We start from the raw sequence: 18,596 nt of genomic DNA, 5'->3' as shown, positions 1-18,596 counted from the left end.
TGGGCTTTTAACAACAGTTTTTTTAGTGAAATATCAGTAAGGAATTGATGTGCATTAGGTGATTGTCAGTAATTTTGACTACAAATCATAGAATCACTGAATGGCTTGGGTTGGAAGGGAACTCAGAGGCCATCCAGTTCCAAACTCCCTGAAATGGGGAGGTTTACCACCTATGAGATCAGGCTGCCCAGGGAGCCATACAACCTGGCCTTGGATGCCTCCAGGGACGGCGCATCCAGAGCTCTCTGGTCAGCCTGTGCCAGTGCCTCACAACCCTCTCAGTAAAGATTTTCTTTCAAATATGTAATCTAAATCTCATTCTTTTTGTTTAAAACCATCCCTCCTTGTCCAATCACTATCTATCTATACAAAAAAGTTGATTTCCTCTTTTTAAGTATTGCAGTGATATCTCCCCTGAGCCTTACCTTCTCCAGGCTTAAGAAAAGGAATCTTCTTAATATTCCTAAGATAAACAGTTTTAACAGTATTGTCCTGAAAATATTTTCTTTGCTCCTATTCTGATCAAACATTAAAACTGTCTTCTCATCACTTGCCTAATTACTTTGAAGACATTATTAGAACCCATGATTACTTTTCCCAAGTCATTTCATTGTTTTTATGATGTGTTGTTTTTCAGTTGTTTTAAAGTTTTTTCTTGTTTTTGCTTTTTCAAAAAACACAGAATTTTAAGGCAAGAAAAAGTGCAAAAATATATCTAGGGAAAATACATGAAAGCTTTGTAAATCATGAGCTAGAAAATGTGCGTCAAGCTAGATACAGAACTCCATACTGAAAACAGATGAACGTCAAAGAAAGAACATCTGCTTCTAAAAAGCTGGCAGTGAGCATTGGCTGAGCCTGATTCTTTTTATATCTTATGCTCTTTTGTTTATCTTTTTCCTTATTCTTTTGGCATTTTTATGGATCCGACTAGCATGGAAGATTTCTTACAGACAGTAGGATGCAGCTGCTATCACATCATAAGGGAAAGATATAGTCTATCATCAATAACTAGGAATAAAAAATGAAAAATAAATAAATGTCAACTCTTTCATATGTGAAAAAATGATGTATTGCAGCTGGGGCTGCAGAGGATTGCTTTGGGATTAGATCTAGTTACTATTTCTCATAGGACATTGTATCTGCTCAGATGACTCCTTAACAACAGTGCTATTTATCAAAGCTGCCTTTTTAAGTGTGGTGACAATTTGTACGTCTTCTTTTCTTTAACTTGAATAGGCCTACCCAAAAATTATACTAATGCTGCTTTACAAGCCAGCTACTGTATCATCATCTGAGGAAAGATTCTTCTTACGGCTGAATCTCCAATAATAACACACAGGCTGGGTCCCAAGTCAGAAATATGCATGCACTTAAAACCAGCTGACTGTCTTAGGTCTAAATACACAGACATACCAGTGCTTTGTTATAGAGATGGAATTTAAAGAATCCTCCCATTTTACACTTCTCAGGATGATTATCAACTTCTGAGTGATTAAGATTGAGCTCTTGGGATCCTAACTATAAAGCTTTAAATACCCACAGTTCACAGTCATTCAGTAAGGAGCTCAAATTGCTCAAGACTGAAATTACAATTTGTGTTTGCAGTATGAATACTTGGGATTGTAGAATTTGATATAGGCAGTAAGAGACTTTACATGGAACAGAGCTCCCAAGTGCAGAAATAATGGTGAATCAGGGAAATTGTATCATTAGCAGATCTGTATTGATGTAACACCCCTGCAACTACATGTGACTAGCTGAGGTATTAGCTACAGGTATCTTGATTACCACGTTTCTACAAGTTTATGCCTTGAGAAAACAGGACACTCAATCAAAGCTATGGTATAAAATTGAATTTTAGAAAATATTTTAAGATGAAGCACTGACAAAATAGCAAGTAAACTTGTTTTTAATTTGTTCTTGATTAAATGGGGGAAAAAAAAGATGGGGAAAGAGGGCTAATTCTAGTGAAGATTGACAGGAAAAGAAAAAGAGTGACGGAAAACTGATACAAGATCTGAGAGATAGACTGAGGATGTTTTATTTAAATGGGGAAAATTCTGGCCTACAAAGTGAAAACAAAAGGCCAAAATGAAAACTGTTTGAAGACAGAGATGTGCCCATGTGACTGCAATCTCCTTGTGATCAGACACAACTATTTATAAACATTACTTTGTCTAAAATAAGAACATTCTTTTCAGCTGAAGCTAACTCCATGATCTTTTAGAAAATGTTTTGCTGGAGTTGCCTTAAGGGAATACTTCTAAACATATGTTTTGATAACAGCTAGGCAGCTAGCCAGCTATGATCTCTCCTTCTGATCAGTTCCTTGCATATATCTGACTTGTTTCTCCATTCCCTTCCATCCCACCTAGCCTGTTTTCTTCGCCTCTTCAATAGAACAATTACATTTGGGTTGGTTCTGTTGGTCTTTTAAACAAAGTTTTTTGCAACATCTAGAAAAATACGGCATAACCTGACTGAGAACTTAGCATGCTGGGAAAGTGAAGGTTGGATAATCAGCAGCTCTGCAGAGAACATGATACGATGTACATGCTTTTTCGTTTTGAGTTGTCGGGTTTTTTTTAAGCAGACAGAAAATACAGTGTCTTCTAAATAGAAGTAAAAATCAGAGTTCTAGCATTTTAACTCCATGAACAACAGTGCTGACCAAGTCCCAGTAGCCTGGTGGGAAGTCAGCTCTTTGATACAACCTAACCAGCACTGCTGAAAAGAATGATAAGTGATTGAAGTCTGCATGCTGGTACAGAGCTTCAGTCACCAGAACAAGTAGAAAATCACAGTGGACCGTTTTCAGTACAAGAGAGAAGCCCAGTGTAACTGAGGAAAGATGTTTCCTATTTTCTCTTATTAAATCCTGAGGAACAATTACAAAGACACAACTCTCTGTGTAACCATGCTGTTAATTCACTTCTTGGGTGTATGTGACAGCTAAAGGCCGTGTGAAGTGAATACACACTGTAACGAGAAGGGCACTAGTGCCTGAGGGACACTTACAATTCCCTTTAAATGCAGACTTTTGAAGCTTCTTTTGGTTTGGAATTCACACAGAATTGTTTTGCATTATGTGAAGTACAGTATTACAAATAATTATCTTTACATAGTTTTTAAAGACATAGGAAAATATACCAGGGAGGACTGGATGGGTGTACAGCTTAAGATGCCATATCTTCTTTGATTTAGTTTTAACTTACACAACCAAGGATCAGATCCAGTGAGAAAGAGCAACTTGCCTCAAGTAATACTCATGTGATAGAACCAGGAATAAAACCACAACTTCTGACTCCCAATCGCAGGTGAATTAACTAATACTTCCTACAGGGTGCATCTCCATTATCCTTGAGGACAACCTCAAAGCCAAACTCCCAACCATCTGCATTATCTACCTGCGGAAATGCCCTTGAGGCTTCCCTTATAGTGATTCACATGGTAAACCAAGAACAAAAAGCCTCCATTTTGCTTAGATCTTAGGCTACTCATAAGGAAACCAAAGTTGAGTTGTATAAAGAGTCATGGGGAAAAACAAACAAACAAACAAACAAACAAACAAAAAACCCACAGGGAAACAATGAAGAAAATTCAGGACCAAGGAGACACAATGCCAAGCACCTCATAAGTCATGTGGCCTGTGACCTATCTGTGCAATGTATATAAATAGCATATAGGTATTTTTCCCTAGAATATAGTCATATAGCCAGAAACTGCCAGGGCTATATTCAAAGCTGGCATTGACTCAGACACATTGCTGTGCAAAGTGTTGCAGGTAATGGTAAGTTTGATGACATACTTCATGACAAGTGAGCCAGACAGAAGTCTTGAGTTTTCTGCCTAAAGTGCTGTATTTGAAGTTCTTACGAACCTTCCCACTATAAAAGTCATGTAAGCATATTCGCAAAGCACTGGAGTAAGTATCAGCAAAACCTGTGCCAGCAACATGTGATGGGGGGTAGGAACATGTATTCCTGATAAAGCCTTCATTGGGATGGCAGCACAAATCATGCAGGAGCGTGGGCTGTGCATTCTAAAGCATCTCTCCTGACCGCAGGACTGATGAGTCTCATGGAATGATAACTCTTTAATACTTTAGAAGGATGATGATCAACACTTCTCACTACATCTGTGACCCAAAATGACAACTGCTGCTTCAGAGCCAGTGCTGACCTGGCACAAAAGGCTCTGAAAATAGACTTCTATCTCTTCAAATAGGTAGTCCATAGCTGATCATCTAGATGTAACTGCCCCTTATATATCTGTACATGATGAAAGTTTACAGCTGCTCTGATGCTGCAGACTTGACATTTGTGATAGCATATTCAGTGTCTACGCCACACTTTGAAAGGTTGTGGCTAGCACAAATGATGACTGCATGGTACTGAGTTGGCCACAATGAGTTGGCACTGCATTCCCTATGGTGATTTCTGACATCTTCTTTGGACCTGTTGGAATTGTTATGGACTGAAGTAAAGGAGACAGAAATGCAGTGAAGTGATGGAAGACAACATGATAAAGCATTTGACGCGTATGATACAGTATGTACATTACTTATATGAGAAGAGCTTTTATAAACAGGACATTTTTATAGGACGAGAGGTTGTGCAGCCTTTGGCAATTCTTTGATAGTTTTGATTGCTTTTCCCTCAAAGAATTTTTCCAAAAAATCATTCTACTTAAGAAACTTCTCTAAAAAGTTCATTTCTATCAGCTGACTATCCTTTGTGGCTTTGATCCAATACTGTGGACATGAATAGAAGCCTTAGCTTGGTTTGTTTTTCCTAGAAACTCCTATAATGGGATCTCAACCGCCTAACTTACGTGCCTTGTCTAATTCTTGCCTGATCCTTAGCAGAAAGATGAAGCAACCTCCTTACTAGCTTGAGGTCCTAACAGAGTAGAAATAAAAAGGATAAAAATAAAACAACACCATTTGAATATTTCTCAGGGAAGAGTCCTTCAAAGTTTAGAAAAGTTCAATGTCTTCCTCAAATGCTGAAGGCAGCATCTCCCTCTGCAGAGACACCTCTTGCTCTGATTACACAGAGATAACATAAGAACTTTTTCTAGAAACATTTCTTAGATCCGTAAGAAGTTAACCAGAAGTTGAATACTCAATTTCAATAAGTTTAGTTCATTTTCTATCCCAGTCATTTCAGTGATTATGATCAAACGTGTAGTGAGTAGTCTAAAGGATTTTCATCAGACCGCTTGTGCTTGAATGCTTTCCTGGATTACTGACCTCAGGGGGAAGCAGAGCTGGCGATCAGGAGGTGCAAACAAGTGTCACATTATGCAGATTCTGCTTCTGACTCTGGTACGTGTCTGTTGTGTGCCTTACACAAATCACAGTATACATGTTATCCTCATTTTACGTACAGAGAGAAGATAATTATCAACCCTTGGAAAAATATTCATTTGTTATTATTGTTATTACTACACATTTCTGGTCAAATTTTGAAGAAATCATAGAATGGGAAATGGCAGATCTCTCAACCTGCCAGGTTCCACAGAGAAAAATAGTGTCATAAAGACAAAATGTAATGCTTAAGCTTTAAAGGCTAAATTGGTAATAATTAACCTCACTTCTCTTTTTGATATGTACAAAAGAAAGATCAAAGACCTCTGCCAGACCTTCAGGACTTGCTCTTATTGAAAACCCAGAGAACTAAGAGGTGCTTTCTGTGAAGAGTGCTGTTCTTAAAGAAAAGCTCCTTTTGAAATGAACAGAAAAGAGTTATTTCTGTTATTTACAGCTCACCTGCATGTTTTATTTCGACATAAGCAATTCCAGTTTTATCATGAAAGCAACAAATGGATTGTTATCAAGAAATCTTCCATTGAGTTGTATGTCAGAACAGTGCAAATTAATTTCAGAATAGAAGTAAGCAGCTCAAATAATCTTCTTTTACTCAGACAGAAATTGATGGTTTGTTTACATATTTTGCCAACAGTGTATTCCTGAAAGTCATTCATTACCTGCATGTACTGTTTGCACCTGCAACAACTCTCCTCCACCCCAATTCCCAGAACATCCCCCAAAGCTCTACCTGGTAAGCTGATCCCAAACAGTATTTAAATCATGTCCAACCAGCAGCATTACAGTGCACCTCTTACAAGAATCTTTTTGGAAGTGCTTTTCGTCACAGGGGCACGCAGGGCTCACCCCCGGCAGGGAGCTGCCCACAGTACATCAGGCAGCCAGCAGAAGGCTCCCTCAGCTACCGAGAGCGGCGGCAGCACTCGGAGAGCTGAGGGGAGCAGGAGGCAGGCTGAGCTGTGCGGGGAGCAGCAGGAGCTGCCAGGGGGTCAGGGGCCAGGGCAGGAGGCTCCAGCCTCAGGCAGGACGCGGGGTGAGGAATCGCATCCAGACATTTGCTTTAGCACCCTCACACTCAGCTGTGCCGTCTCTTTTATCTACTTGTGGTTTGCTTCTGTTTTTAATGCTCAGTGCAGTTCCTTTTTTTTACTTTTGCCATTTGAATGACTTCTCAGTAACTCAGTGTGCAAGTATTCACAAGGCTCTAGCAATGGCTACCAGTTGACGTGCTAATATCACTTTCATCTGCACATGTGGTACACCCAAAGTATGGGGTATATGCTCACAGGAACTGCAGAGATATCTTCAGTATGACTAGTTATCCTAAAAGCCATTCTGCTTGATATTTGCATGTATTATTAGCAGCTGAAGCACAGAGAGCTGAGTTATTCCCTATGCCAAAAGCTAAGTTTGCCTCAAAAGCTAACTTTGCCTCAACCAGAATAAACGCAGCTCTGTTGCCCATTTCCTATGTATTTGCTCTGTGTTGAGAATTCTCCTGCTTTCCCGTGGTTGCACAGAATTCTCCAGCAGTTTCTGGGGCTCTGAACTGCAGCAGAACAGGGGGTGCCAATAGCTTTTTATTCCCTCAAGGTCTCCTTCTGCTGACAGCAAATGGTGACCACTTTGAATCTATCCCACCTAAAAAAAAAAGCTCTTTCACAACGAAAACCTACTGAGGGTTAATTACAGTGGCTTTATGGCTCATTTCTATAAAGGAATCATAAGCCACTGATGAACCAGGCTGAAATAAATGATTTGCAAAGGCCACACAGTAAGCAGCAGTGAACACACAAACCAGGGAGTAAGAGCATGCTCTATTGTGCTTGCTTTTGCCAATGCAAAATCAAAACCAAAGTAAAACACCAATTCCAGTGCATAAAACACACCGCTTCCTCCTCTGCAAACCTCTACAAAGAGATAAGCAGGAGGAGCTTTCTGTCATCTGTTACAGCTGCCTAGCAAACTGACCTACATGTTTGACTTCCAGAGCTTTATGAAAAATTGTAACTTCCTGTTGCAGACCAAATTATAAAGCATCTTTTTGAGAAATCCTTATAGCTACACTATTCTGCCTTCTTGGGAGGAAACTTTAACGTAATGCAAACTTTGAAGTGAGCCTTGGGTTTGTTACAATGGACTAACCCGATTAGAAATCATGCAAACTCTTGTTGCTCTTTAGTTGAATTCCCCCACAGGCTGTATTATAGCTCTCTAACCAGTCCCACAGCATTGAATGATGTCATGGGATCTGCAGCTCAGTGAGATGAAAGGGATAAAGCGGAACCCGCTGGCACTGGGGAAAGCTTCCAACACACAATCCACAACACAGCTTGGGAACTCAAAAAAGCTACAGATCCAGCCACTCAACTGCAAGCATGTCAGAATCATGTGCATTCTCCCAGCACAAGAAAGGAAAAGGGGGAAAGAAACCAGTGATCGATTTTTAACAAAAGGACTGGAGTACTGAAAGGCAGAATTTAGCAGCACAGCTACCTGCTGGAAAGAAAAAAAAAAAGAAAAAAAAAAAAAAGAGTTCTTTTTCCTCTCCAAAGCACTGCCTTTGATGTATGGCAACTGATCACTGATCAGATTACAGGCACTTGGTCTCAGTGCTCGTCTGCCTTTGATCTGCATGGTTAATTTTATTTTCCCGGATTTGGAGTTTCGTCTGGGCTTGTGCTGACATACTTCTTCTTCTTTTTTTTTTTTTTAAGGAGGTAAAGGCATTTAATACAGAAGTTCTGGCAGTGTGAAATTAAGTTGCAGAAAGCCTGGGCACTGGAAGACTTCATCATAAAACAGGTACTGGATTTTGTGCTTTTTTTGCAGTTTTCTTTTTGCCAGACTTTAAGAGATTTTAAAGTTCACATAAGCAGTAATACTGCACAGCACTGAGTGCACATAGTTTAAAATATATAACTTATGTGCCATTTCTATTTGTAACTTCTGCAGAACTATATTTTTTTAAAAATATCTAGAATATACTGGCATTTGAATATATTTTTAAAATACAGGCATTTGAAAACTGAAGCTAAATCAAATTTGTTTCAGTATTGGTGGGTGTATAATACTTTTGTGTGCACTGCTCATTTCAGCTGTCTGTAGTTTTGTAAAGTGATATTTGAATACGAGCATTACAGGACTTGGGGGAATGTTTATTTTCTAAGAAAAGACCAGCCATATTTCCTACACATTGTGTATTTATTTCTCTCTGTGTATTTGTTAAAGGCTGCCTTCTTCAAGCAACACTTTTTATCCTACTGGTTGCACTCTTGAGATTAAAAGGTGTCCTCTTTCACCAGTTATTAGAACTGTATTTATAAATATCACATCCTTATATACAAAAATGGAGTTTTTTTCAAATTTCAACATAAAAGAGGTGTTAGTTCAACTATGAAATACAAAAAGAAATCTTGACAGCAAAATTAACATTTCGACATGATGATAGATGTTTCTTTTATGGTATGTTAATAAGGATATTAAAGAAATCTTTAGCTTATCTAGAGCAAACACCTGGTTTTGCAGAACTCCAGGAAAGTTTTCCTACTATTTCAGTGAAGCAGTTTTACTTCACAACATTTTACATTGCTCCTCCAATTCACATTACAAATATGTACCCCAAGAAAATAGAAGACAAGTACTTCAGAAATTCACTGTAAGGAATCATTAGAAGAATTGGGATTATTCACTGTACATTGGCCCTTTAAGGGCCAGAATTTTGGTGAGTATGGGCCAAATCTGTGAGTGGTTCTATGCCTGTAGCAGGATTATTTGAAAATAAGACTTGAGTTTCTTCTGCAGGTTTTTAAAGATAATTCAGATTTTCAGAAGAACTTAGAACCCATAATTGGGGCCAGACTTGCAAAGAAGTTCAACATCCCAGACAGTGAGCTCTCTGAACATCAGGTCTTAATGGTGGATAGTGAGTTCTCCTGAAACACTGACTTCAAGTATCTGTGCTTATATCTAAACTTAGATGTATGTAAGACTTAAGTACATTTTTTTAATTAACAAAGTGCAAGTAAAAGTAAGCATAACTAGTAGCTATTAAGCACTGTTATGACACCATTCTTTGGGGGGTGTCAGTCCAGGACCCTCAGGATGTTCATATTTCATGTCTATTTCCACATACACTACAGCAAAATGCAAAATCGAATTTTCACAGTCTGCTCACATATGAATAAAATTAAGTTATCAGCACTTCCAGATGATTGTAGCCATCTTTCATTAGTCAGAAAACTTTGATTCATTCGAATTAGAAGTATATTTGTATACATAAATTTAAAATTTACTTAATATCAAGAGATAATATGCCAGACACAGATTAAGACCAGGCCTGACTTGGTGTCATTTAATTTTCTACACCACCAATTAATTCATATTCTAACTTAACAAGTCAATTACACTCTCAGGAAAGTAATTAGCACTGCATGAATAAAGTCTATATAGCTATCAAGGAAGAATATTGTTGAAGGCACAGCCAAAGCAAAGTTTAGAATTTTTCTTTCAGGATGTACCAAAGCATGTTCCTGTAACCCTGAAAAGACAGTTTGAAACATTAATTTTATTAACCAGCCCCATACTTCACTGATGAGCTTCTTCACCTTTCCAATCTCCTCTTTCTTGCTGCTTGTGTTTTAACATGTACAATTTTTATTTCCTGAGAAAAAGTGTTTCTAAACCTTACCTTGCTGAAGAGAAAGAAGGGGGGGGGGGGAACAGCAAAACATAGTGAAGGAATTTTTTTTAGTTTTCCCCAGGAGTCAAAATAGCTACAAGTAAAATACATTTAAATTATCTCTGTAAGGATCTGACCCTACAATCACACAGATGAATAAAGCTGCTCATAGAAGTAACACTGCTAATGAGATAGGTTACGTTGGCAGACTTAAATATTAACATATTTGCAACTTTCAGGCCCTAGAACTGCATTTAAGAATTCTTTTTTTTTTTTTTTCCATTATGTAAAAAGTCCCCACAGATGGGCGTTAACCTATTTAAACTGAAAAATATCTTTGTCTGTATGTGAGACTGAAATGAAAGCAGAGTTGGACATACTGGGGGGGGGGGGGGGGGGGGGGAAGGGCATGGGCAGGAAGCAGGGGATTTTCAGCATTTTTGTTGTTTTAAAAAACAGCTCTCTGACGGTTCGATTTTTCATTGATCTGACTTTTAAAGATTAAATAATAATAATTCTTGGCGCTTATGACTGTATACAAAGTGCTATATAAACATTAATTAATCCTCTGGCTTAAGTCTTCAGAAAGAAAAAGTTCAAGCAAATCAGACTAGTCTGTAATTTATTTATTAAAAAAGCATGAGCAATTTCTGATTATAAATAGAGCCATTTCCAAACAGTGTGTCTTAGATAACATCATAAACATACTTTAAGATTTGTAACAGTTAAGAGTATCAAAAGACATTGTACAGATATACTGACATCAGTTTCCAGCAGCTGTCATAACAAGAGTAGATCTATCTCACAGTTGACTGGGGGAGCTGTGTTAGCATTTGAGATATGGAGATAACAACTTCCTATTGCTGTACAATTTCTTCTTCCACATCAGATATGTCACGTAACTTAGTCTTATCAAAGCGGTCAACTGAAAACTACTTTCCAAATACTTCTTTGCTTTCCCTACTGAGAATCTCTCCGCTGACTTCCATTTCTATAGAAGAAATATCCTAATCTAAAGAGAAGGCCTGCAATTTTCATCATCTTTCAGTGATGCATGGAATTAACCCATCCATTTTCATTTACATGCTCCAACAGGGTCTTAAACACACTTTAATATTCCAGACTCCATCACCCTCATTGTTCTTAATTCATCACGGAAGTAAACATCTGTGTGATGAGAAAGTCTTAATGCTTCTTTCTGTGGTAGTCCTCAGTGTTCAGACAATGTTTTAAGAGCTCTGGGATGTTTTAATACACTTGTGTAACTATAGTCCTTTAAAACGAGCACCTGAAACACAGAGCGACTCCAACAAGAACTCGTGCAGTGTGTTTTACAGGTGTCCACACAAACCCTAACATTCAAAGCAGCTGCCTGTAAATACCAAGAGGATGCAGAGAGCCCAATGCTGCACAGCAGCTGCCATGCACAACAGATGCACCGCCGCTGCTGTAATGTGCCATTCCTGGCAGACATTCCAGCCTTTCACAGAGCTCCTTCTGGCAGCAGGCCTGAAACAGAACTCGTCTTTGCAGGCCCTTTAAAAGATAATTAAATAAAAAGCCCTGTGAATTCTGAGTTAGCTCTTTTTTTCCTCTAATTGAGAACAACTCATTTTGTTGCAACCATTTATCTTTTCGCAAGCAACTTGCTGTATTACAACAGGCACTACTTGTTTTATAGAAGTCCATGTAGCAGGCGAATTCCAAAACTTTATCTCTGTGAGAAACTCCCCAAAACGGTTTATTTGAAAACACTTTCTTGCCACGTGTATCTGATTGTTCACCATCTCCATGCCCCACCTCACTTCCCAGTGTACCCATAGCGCTGCTTGGACTGTGGCGGTAGCGTTAATCAAAGTTATTGGTGCTAGCGTTAATCTCTTAATTCAAAGTTAAAACTCCTGATCTGAATTCCTTGCAAGATTGTTTCACAAGATTGGTTTTACCAAAGCTGGTGCGTTGCTAATGCCAGCCCGGCTCCTAATTCACCATACAAGTGGTGGTAAGTCACATCTTTTCTAGTGAATATGAACGATTTCTTCTCTGTGAAGGGCTGGGTTTCTGAGTTTGTGCCTGGCGTTACGCCACAGCTTGGCTGCCTACAGAATGGCAAAACATTTCAGACTGAACTAGCAGGGAAGAAAACCCCACCTAAGCGCTGTGGGGAGAACTTCGCAGGGAATCACTGGAGGACCTCTGCAGCCACACGTGGTGCCTGGCTGCGTACAGCCCGCCTGTTCAGTGCAAAAAGAAGCCGAGCAGTGCTTAGGACTGATCCTGAGGTGAAGAGCATCCGCGCTATTTTTTTGTTTGTTTAGTTGGTTTGTTTTTTTCCCCTTCGATGCCTGGTAACAGCACCAGCACATCACCGAGGCGGGAGCACGGCTCCGCCCGCCCTCTGAGGCGGCGGCAGCTATCGGTAGCACGCGACACCCTCCTAACGCGACCCCGCCGCCGCTCCCGCCGCCGCCTCGCCCGCGCAGCCCCGCCTCAGAGGGAGCGCGCGCCTGCTCGCCGCGGGGCACGTGTGGCCGCTGATTGGTTGCCCGCGGTCACCTGAGCCGGGCCCCCCGTCTGGTCAGGGAGGGAGGGGAGCGGCGCCGCGTTGCCTCGGAGACGGAGCGAGAGGACGGGAGGGAGGGCGCGAGCTGCGGGCAGAGGCTCGCCGGCAGCAAGCAAGCAAGCAAGCAGGTGGGTCTGAGCGAGCCGCGTCTCACCGTCTGGAGGAGCAGGAGGGAGGCTGCCAGGCGAGGCGAGGCGCCGCAGTTCCCGGGAGCCTCCGCTGGGAGCCTCCCCCGGAGGAGCGAAGGGAGGCGCGGCGGGAGGGGGGCAGCTTTCAGGCTGCCAGCAGCGCTGATACGCGGCTGGGCACCGCGAACGGCGTCGGAGTTGGAGTGAAAGCAGGGCTGCAAACGGGATGGGAAGGAGCGATTAAGGCTCTGTCGAAAAGCCTTTGATTGTTTAACTTCCTTTCGTGATGTCTGTCTCCATCGGTCTGACCTCGGGCTGAGCGCAGGACCTGATACCCTTGACAAATCTCGGTGCCTGGTATTTGTTTTCTACCCTAAACGAATACTTTATCCCCTTAACAAAGGGGGTCCGGTAGTGTTTGATGTGAGCAGGAGGGGCAGATTGGCGTAACCCCTTTCCAGTGTGCCTTCAGCATCACCCGTAAGGCGAGCTGGGCAGACTGAGCGGGTGCTGCTTGCTGTGTAAGCAGAGGTGGTTTTAGAAATACAAGTCTCGTGGAATTGCAGGGGTTGGAACTTGATGAACCTTGGAGTCCCTTCCACCCCAAGCCGTTCTGTGATACGGTGACCTCAAGGGATGGAGGAATTAAGCTGATTTTGTTAATTACTTATGATCAGTAATTTCTTACAATAATTATTAATTATATTTCAGCGAGTTGCACTGGTTTACTTTATTAGGTCAGCGATAAATCTCCAGTTAAGGAGGAAATTGAGTACTTTTCCTCCAGTTTCTGTAAGTTGCACTTGCGGTGCCAACAGAAGAGAAAGAAACTTGTCTGTGCTTTTTAAAGCATTGCATGCTACACGAAACTGCTATGATGTTGCTGGATAAATATGACACGTTGACATTACAGTGGTTACTGTATTAACCAACTTACTGTTTTATGATTCTTAAGAGCAGCTTTGAGAAAGAACCATTAGTATGCTTCGGTGTAAGTAGAACATGAATGTAATAATGGCATTCCTCTTTCATTCTCTTGCTATTTCACACACTCAGGTATGTACAAATGAAGCTCTACGTCGATGCTTCATGTAGAACATTGGTGTCTCCGAGAAACTGAGATGAGTGAGATGTATTAAACAGAAGAAGCAACTCTATTTACAAAAGCTTTAATCTTGAAGCACAGAATGGTCATTACTTGTATGAGTAGTCTCATCAACTTCAGCGGGATTAGTGCCTCTCATCCTAATCTCAGGCTTGAACCCTCTGTAAAGTGTTGTTTAAGTCAAGGAAAAATGTCACCCCATTACATCTTTGTTACCATGTTTTGTGCTAATTTCTAATTAATAATAGTCTGTTCTTCCATGTGGAAGAATGTGAGTCATGAGCTATTTTGCATCACTTTATCAGCACAGATTAGAAGCATCACTTTCAGGTAGAAAAACTGGGATGAGTTGTGTGGATCATTTTCAATTTTTGCTGATTGTGCCCTTCTTGATACACTGGAATATGTGCATTTTTGTAGGTAGTGCATATGATGGCTAAGGTACCATAGTACTGATTATTTATTTTTATTTTTTTTTAATTGTGGGAAGAAATTAAATCATTATCATTACTCCTCCAAACTCAGGTGCTTCAGTTACCATGAATCAAAGCATATGAAGCATAAATATTCCCTGGTTGTGTGCAAACCTCCTTTCTCTCTGCCCCCAGACTCTATTAATCGTATATCTATTTCCTATAATCAGTGATGTTCCTGCTTTCTATTTGCTGTCTCTGATTTAACTATCCCCATCTTAAAATGTGTAAGTAATTCGATAGCTTCTTAATTTTGTACAATTTCATGTCTGGCCATTTCCAAAAAGTGTGTATTTATTCAGTAGAATATTTAATGTGATGAACAGCATTTTTATTTTTTTTCCTTCTCCACGTGGGTCATCTCATAGCAGCTGGAGCAAATGAAGTCAGACAAGACGTTGTTTACTTTACAAAGGGGAAGAGTGCAAGACTTGTGGGCAGGGTGTAAAGAGAAGGTGCTCTAGAGGCATGAGACAGAATAACAATGTGTAGCTTTGTAGTGGAAGTTCTTGTCCCTAGCTTGTTCCCTTTGTCTCTATCATTACAGCAGCGTAAGTACTTTCCCTTCTCTTGTTTCTTGCCCGTGGGGCACTGACTCTGCTAAAGCCATCCTTGTCATTTTATTGCATGAAGTTGACAGCTGCAGGTGGGAAGCAGGGTGGTTAGAAGGGAGCAGAGATCCTATTCATCACATGCCAGAGACCTCTGTTGGCAAGATTACATGATTATATTTTCAGTCCTCTTTCTTATCCAGAACTAAATAGAGCATTCTTTGTCAGTGTTATGGAAAGCATGAAAAGTGGCGGTCAAATGTGAATGTCAAATCAGTTAAGGTACTTGGTAGATCTAGGAAATTTAAGCAAACTCAAAGTTGGGACTCTTCACCCATTACAAAGGTTCCCTTACAAGGTAGAGGGTAGTGACTTCAAAGTTTCCATGCCTATATGCATAAGAAACCTGCTGGTAGGCTACAATGTAATCTTGCTGCCTTGAATCTTGAAGTGATGTGTCTTTCATGGTCTTTTTTCATGTCTTTTTTTTTTTTTTTTCTTTTTTTCATAGAGGAGGAGGAAATGTTTGGTAAGTAGGCTTTGAGTAGATCACCACTCCATTTCATTTGCTTGAACAGTAATGTAGACGTACGTTTTGGAAGATAGTGCATTGTAGGATCCTGGGAGGCTGAAGTTCTTATTTCCATGATTCATTTATTGCATGTTATTAACTTTTGGTTTGGCCCTCATTATACAAATGCATAGTAGCCCCTGCACAGTCTTGTAACTATACAACCTCTTAATGGGGGTTCAGTGTATTGACTTCAATATGTTGATTGTGAGTATCTTAGAGGCAAAACATTCTTGTTGCTATTTAGTTGAATACAAATGAATAGCTTTTGTCCAACTTACATCAGTGTACTGACAATTGGTATTAGGAGAGAACAAATTTACCCATTGGCAAACTGCTATTAAGTGCTGCAGCATCTGCTTTTCAGTTGGGGCTTATGACAAAAATGAAGGCAGAAACAGGAAACAAGCAGCTGGCAGAGTTATGTCTCCTTGGGGACTTGCTTTCAATACAATGATTTATTAATGTGTCTTAACCATTTGTATTATTTTTTATTGAAGTGTTATCATGAAAAGTAACTTTTTTCCATATCCTTAACTGAGAGTTTTCTTTATATATACAAGCTTGTTTGTTTTTCATATGTCATAGCCAATATATTGTCCTTCTGGGTGGTTTGGGTTTTTTTTGTGTGTTATTTCTTATCAGCACTTCCATGATATAATACCACTGGCATACATACATATCTACTGAAATGATTTGAATGTGTTTCAGAGCTACTAAACCTGGTGAAGTTTAAGGCCCTGAGTTCTGTAACCATATTTGAAAGATTTAATTGCGTATTTTCTGAAAGATATCTTGTATCACAGACTGAATGCTGTGGGATTGCACTCTGTATGTGATCAGTCAACAAATTTGAAGCATGCTAAGCTTTGTAGATGAGTTGGAGAAGTCCGTGAGAGTTTGAAGCCAGTTCTTAAATGCTTGATTTTTGGAAGTTTCCTCTGGGTTTTGGAACTCTTGATGATTGAAGGTGTTGGATTTGACAAGTGTTATAAAGGCAGTAGATTTTTCTTTTCAATGGAAAATATTTCAGAGCTGCAATAAAATTTCCACACCTAAATCAACAAAATATGTTTTAGTACAGTGTGCTTCTCCATATGCATTCTATGTCTTAAATCTTTGAGATAAATGCTATAATAAGGTTATTTATAACTGGTATGACAACTTCAGAAGCTGTCATATAGAAATGATTAAATATCAGTGTGACCAACTTGTCACTTCTTAATAGAAGGTGGTACAGGATAACATTTGTTTTATAATCCAACTCTGGAACAGAATATTACAAACATAAAAATGCATCGTTTGCTTGTTTCGTTATTGATCTTTAATAAATGGCCTGCATGCTAAGAAACTTCATTAAAATATTAAATGTTCAGTTAATCGCACATTAGAAAAATGTCTAGGATGAATGTAGCTTCATTACATAAGGCTAATACATTTTAATTGCAGTAGTATGGCAAGTAATGAATCTCCTGGCCAGTAAATCAGGCTGTTCTCAGTTTCCTTTTTTTCCATCCTTCAAGTGACTTGAAGTACATTACAGACTGTTTAGATTTTGCCATGGCTTCATATTTTAGATCATCAGGCTTACTGCAGCTCAGTGATGCTATTTGTGTTGATAATACTGTATGCAACTTGACATAAACATATACAGTTGTTGTAATACTTTTTTTTTCTTTTTTTATGTCACCCACTATTCCTACAAGTAAATATTTGAATTTAAAATGAAACATGCTTCAGTGCTATAAAGAATTCATTTTTAATTTTTTTGGTAGTATTATACAAATGAACATAATTAAATTAGAGCTGTTATGTTTTATATTCCTTAAAATTACTGTTAAAGAAATAACATCATCTCATTCAGCTTAGAATGTTCACTTGATAGTCCTCCTAAGCAACTCTGTTACATTTACAACTTCGTTCTGATTGCACAACCACATGAAGCTCTGCTTTCTATAGCCCTTTTTTTCTCTTACTGAATACTAACATGTGGCATCAAGAAGCCAATAAGAATTTCTTTAGTTCAAAGAATGATGCTGGAAGTAATACTTAAGTCTTCCCTGATTATTCCAGGTCACTAAAAGTCTCACAATTTGTCTTTGGTCTAATTTAGTTTGCCTTCAGCTAGGAGGGAGCGTTGATCTACCTAAGGGGAGAAGGGCACTACAGAGGGACCTGGATAGACTGGATCGATGGGCCAAGGCAAACTGCATGAGTTTCAGTAGGGCCAAGTGTCGGGTCCTGCATTTTGGTCACAACAACCCCAGGCAACCCTACAGGCTTGGGTAGGAGTGGCTGGAAAGCTGCCTGGTGGAAAGGGACCTTGGCTGGATGGTCAGCTGAATATGAGCCAGCAGTGTGCCCAGGTGGCCAAGGTGCCCAATGGCATCCTGGCTTGGATCAGGAATGGTGTGGTGAGCAGGACTAGGGAAGTCATCCTGCCCCTGTACTCAGCACTGGTGAGGCCTCACCTCAAGTGCTGTGTTCAGTTTTGGGCACCTCAGTACAGAAAGGACATGGAGGTGCTGGAGCAGGTCCAAAGAAGGGCAACAAGGCTTGTGAAGGGCTTGGAGAATATGGCCTATGAGGAGAGACTGAAGGAAGCGTGAACTGTTTTATCCTTCAGACTTGAAGAAGCAACCTCTAGAGCATGCTGTACCTACTTGTAGCTCTGTTACTTGGTTGTCTTTTTACCCATGTTGACATGCATGTAATCTGATAAATGTTATTGACGCATAGACTGGTACCATTGCTAGGAGAGGAAGAGCAGTAAGAATGGAATCTCGGCTTTTCTGTGGAGTGCCTGACTGCACCTCTCTGCCTGCTCTGTCCTTCCTGGGCAGACTTTAATTATTATTATTTTTTTTAAATAAATAATTATTCATATATAAATAATTTCAAAATAAAATTTTGAACCTTAAAATACATCAACAGTGCCATTGATGTACGCTTCCTTCTTATTCATTAGAATTTGTTAACTAGGCTTTTCATGCTGGGAAACGTGAAACCGAGTGTTGTAACACTTGATGTAGCACTTTTATAATACTTGATTTGTTCTCATTATGATTGTTGCATTTTCTTATGTGTTTTATGCTTGTCATAGTTCCACATCATAAAACACTTCAAAGCTGTTCTTAATCTTTTTCTTTATTCTTTTCTTATGCTTGGGTTCCATCCTTTCATTTGCCA

At 39.7% G+C, this 18,596-nt stretch overlaps 1 protein-coding gene across 2 annotated transcripts in view; it reads left to right on the top strand.

Moving 5' to 3' along the window:
- The first annotated feature begins 7,670 nt into the window (after nt 1-7,670).
- Nucleotides 7,671-18,596, top strand: part of TNFRSF19 (TNF receptor superfamily member 19) — a 56,865-nt gene continuing 45,939 nt past the window's right edge. Inside the window, exon 1 of one of the 2 annotated variants that reach the window (XM_048933696.1) lies at nt 7,671-8,140. The gene's annotated coding sequence lies outside the window, so the exon portion shown is untranslated. Of the gene's footprint in view, nt 8,141-12,595; nt 12,708-18,596 lie in introns of those variants that run through there. The other variant, XM_048933697.1, reaches the window with a different exon arrangement.

The sequence above is a fragment of the Lagopus muta genome, chromosome 1 (assembly GCF_023343835.1).
Source record: "Lagopus muta isolate bLagMut1 chromosome 1, bLagMut1 primary, whole genome shotgun sequence".
Classification (NCBI taxonomy): domain Eukaryota; kingdom Metazoa; phylum Chordata; class Aves; order Galliformes; family Phasianidae; genus Lagopus; species Lagopus muta.
The sequence above is the reverse complement of the archived record's forward strand: the minus strand, read 5'-3'. Positions and strand labels throughout refer to the sequence as shown.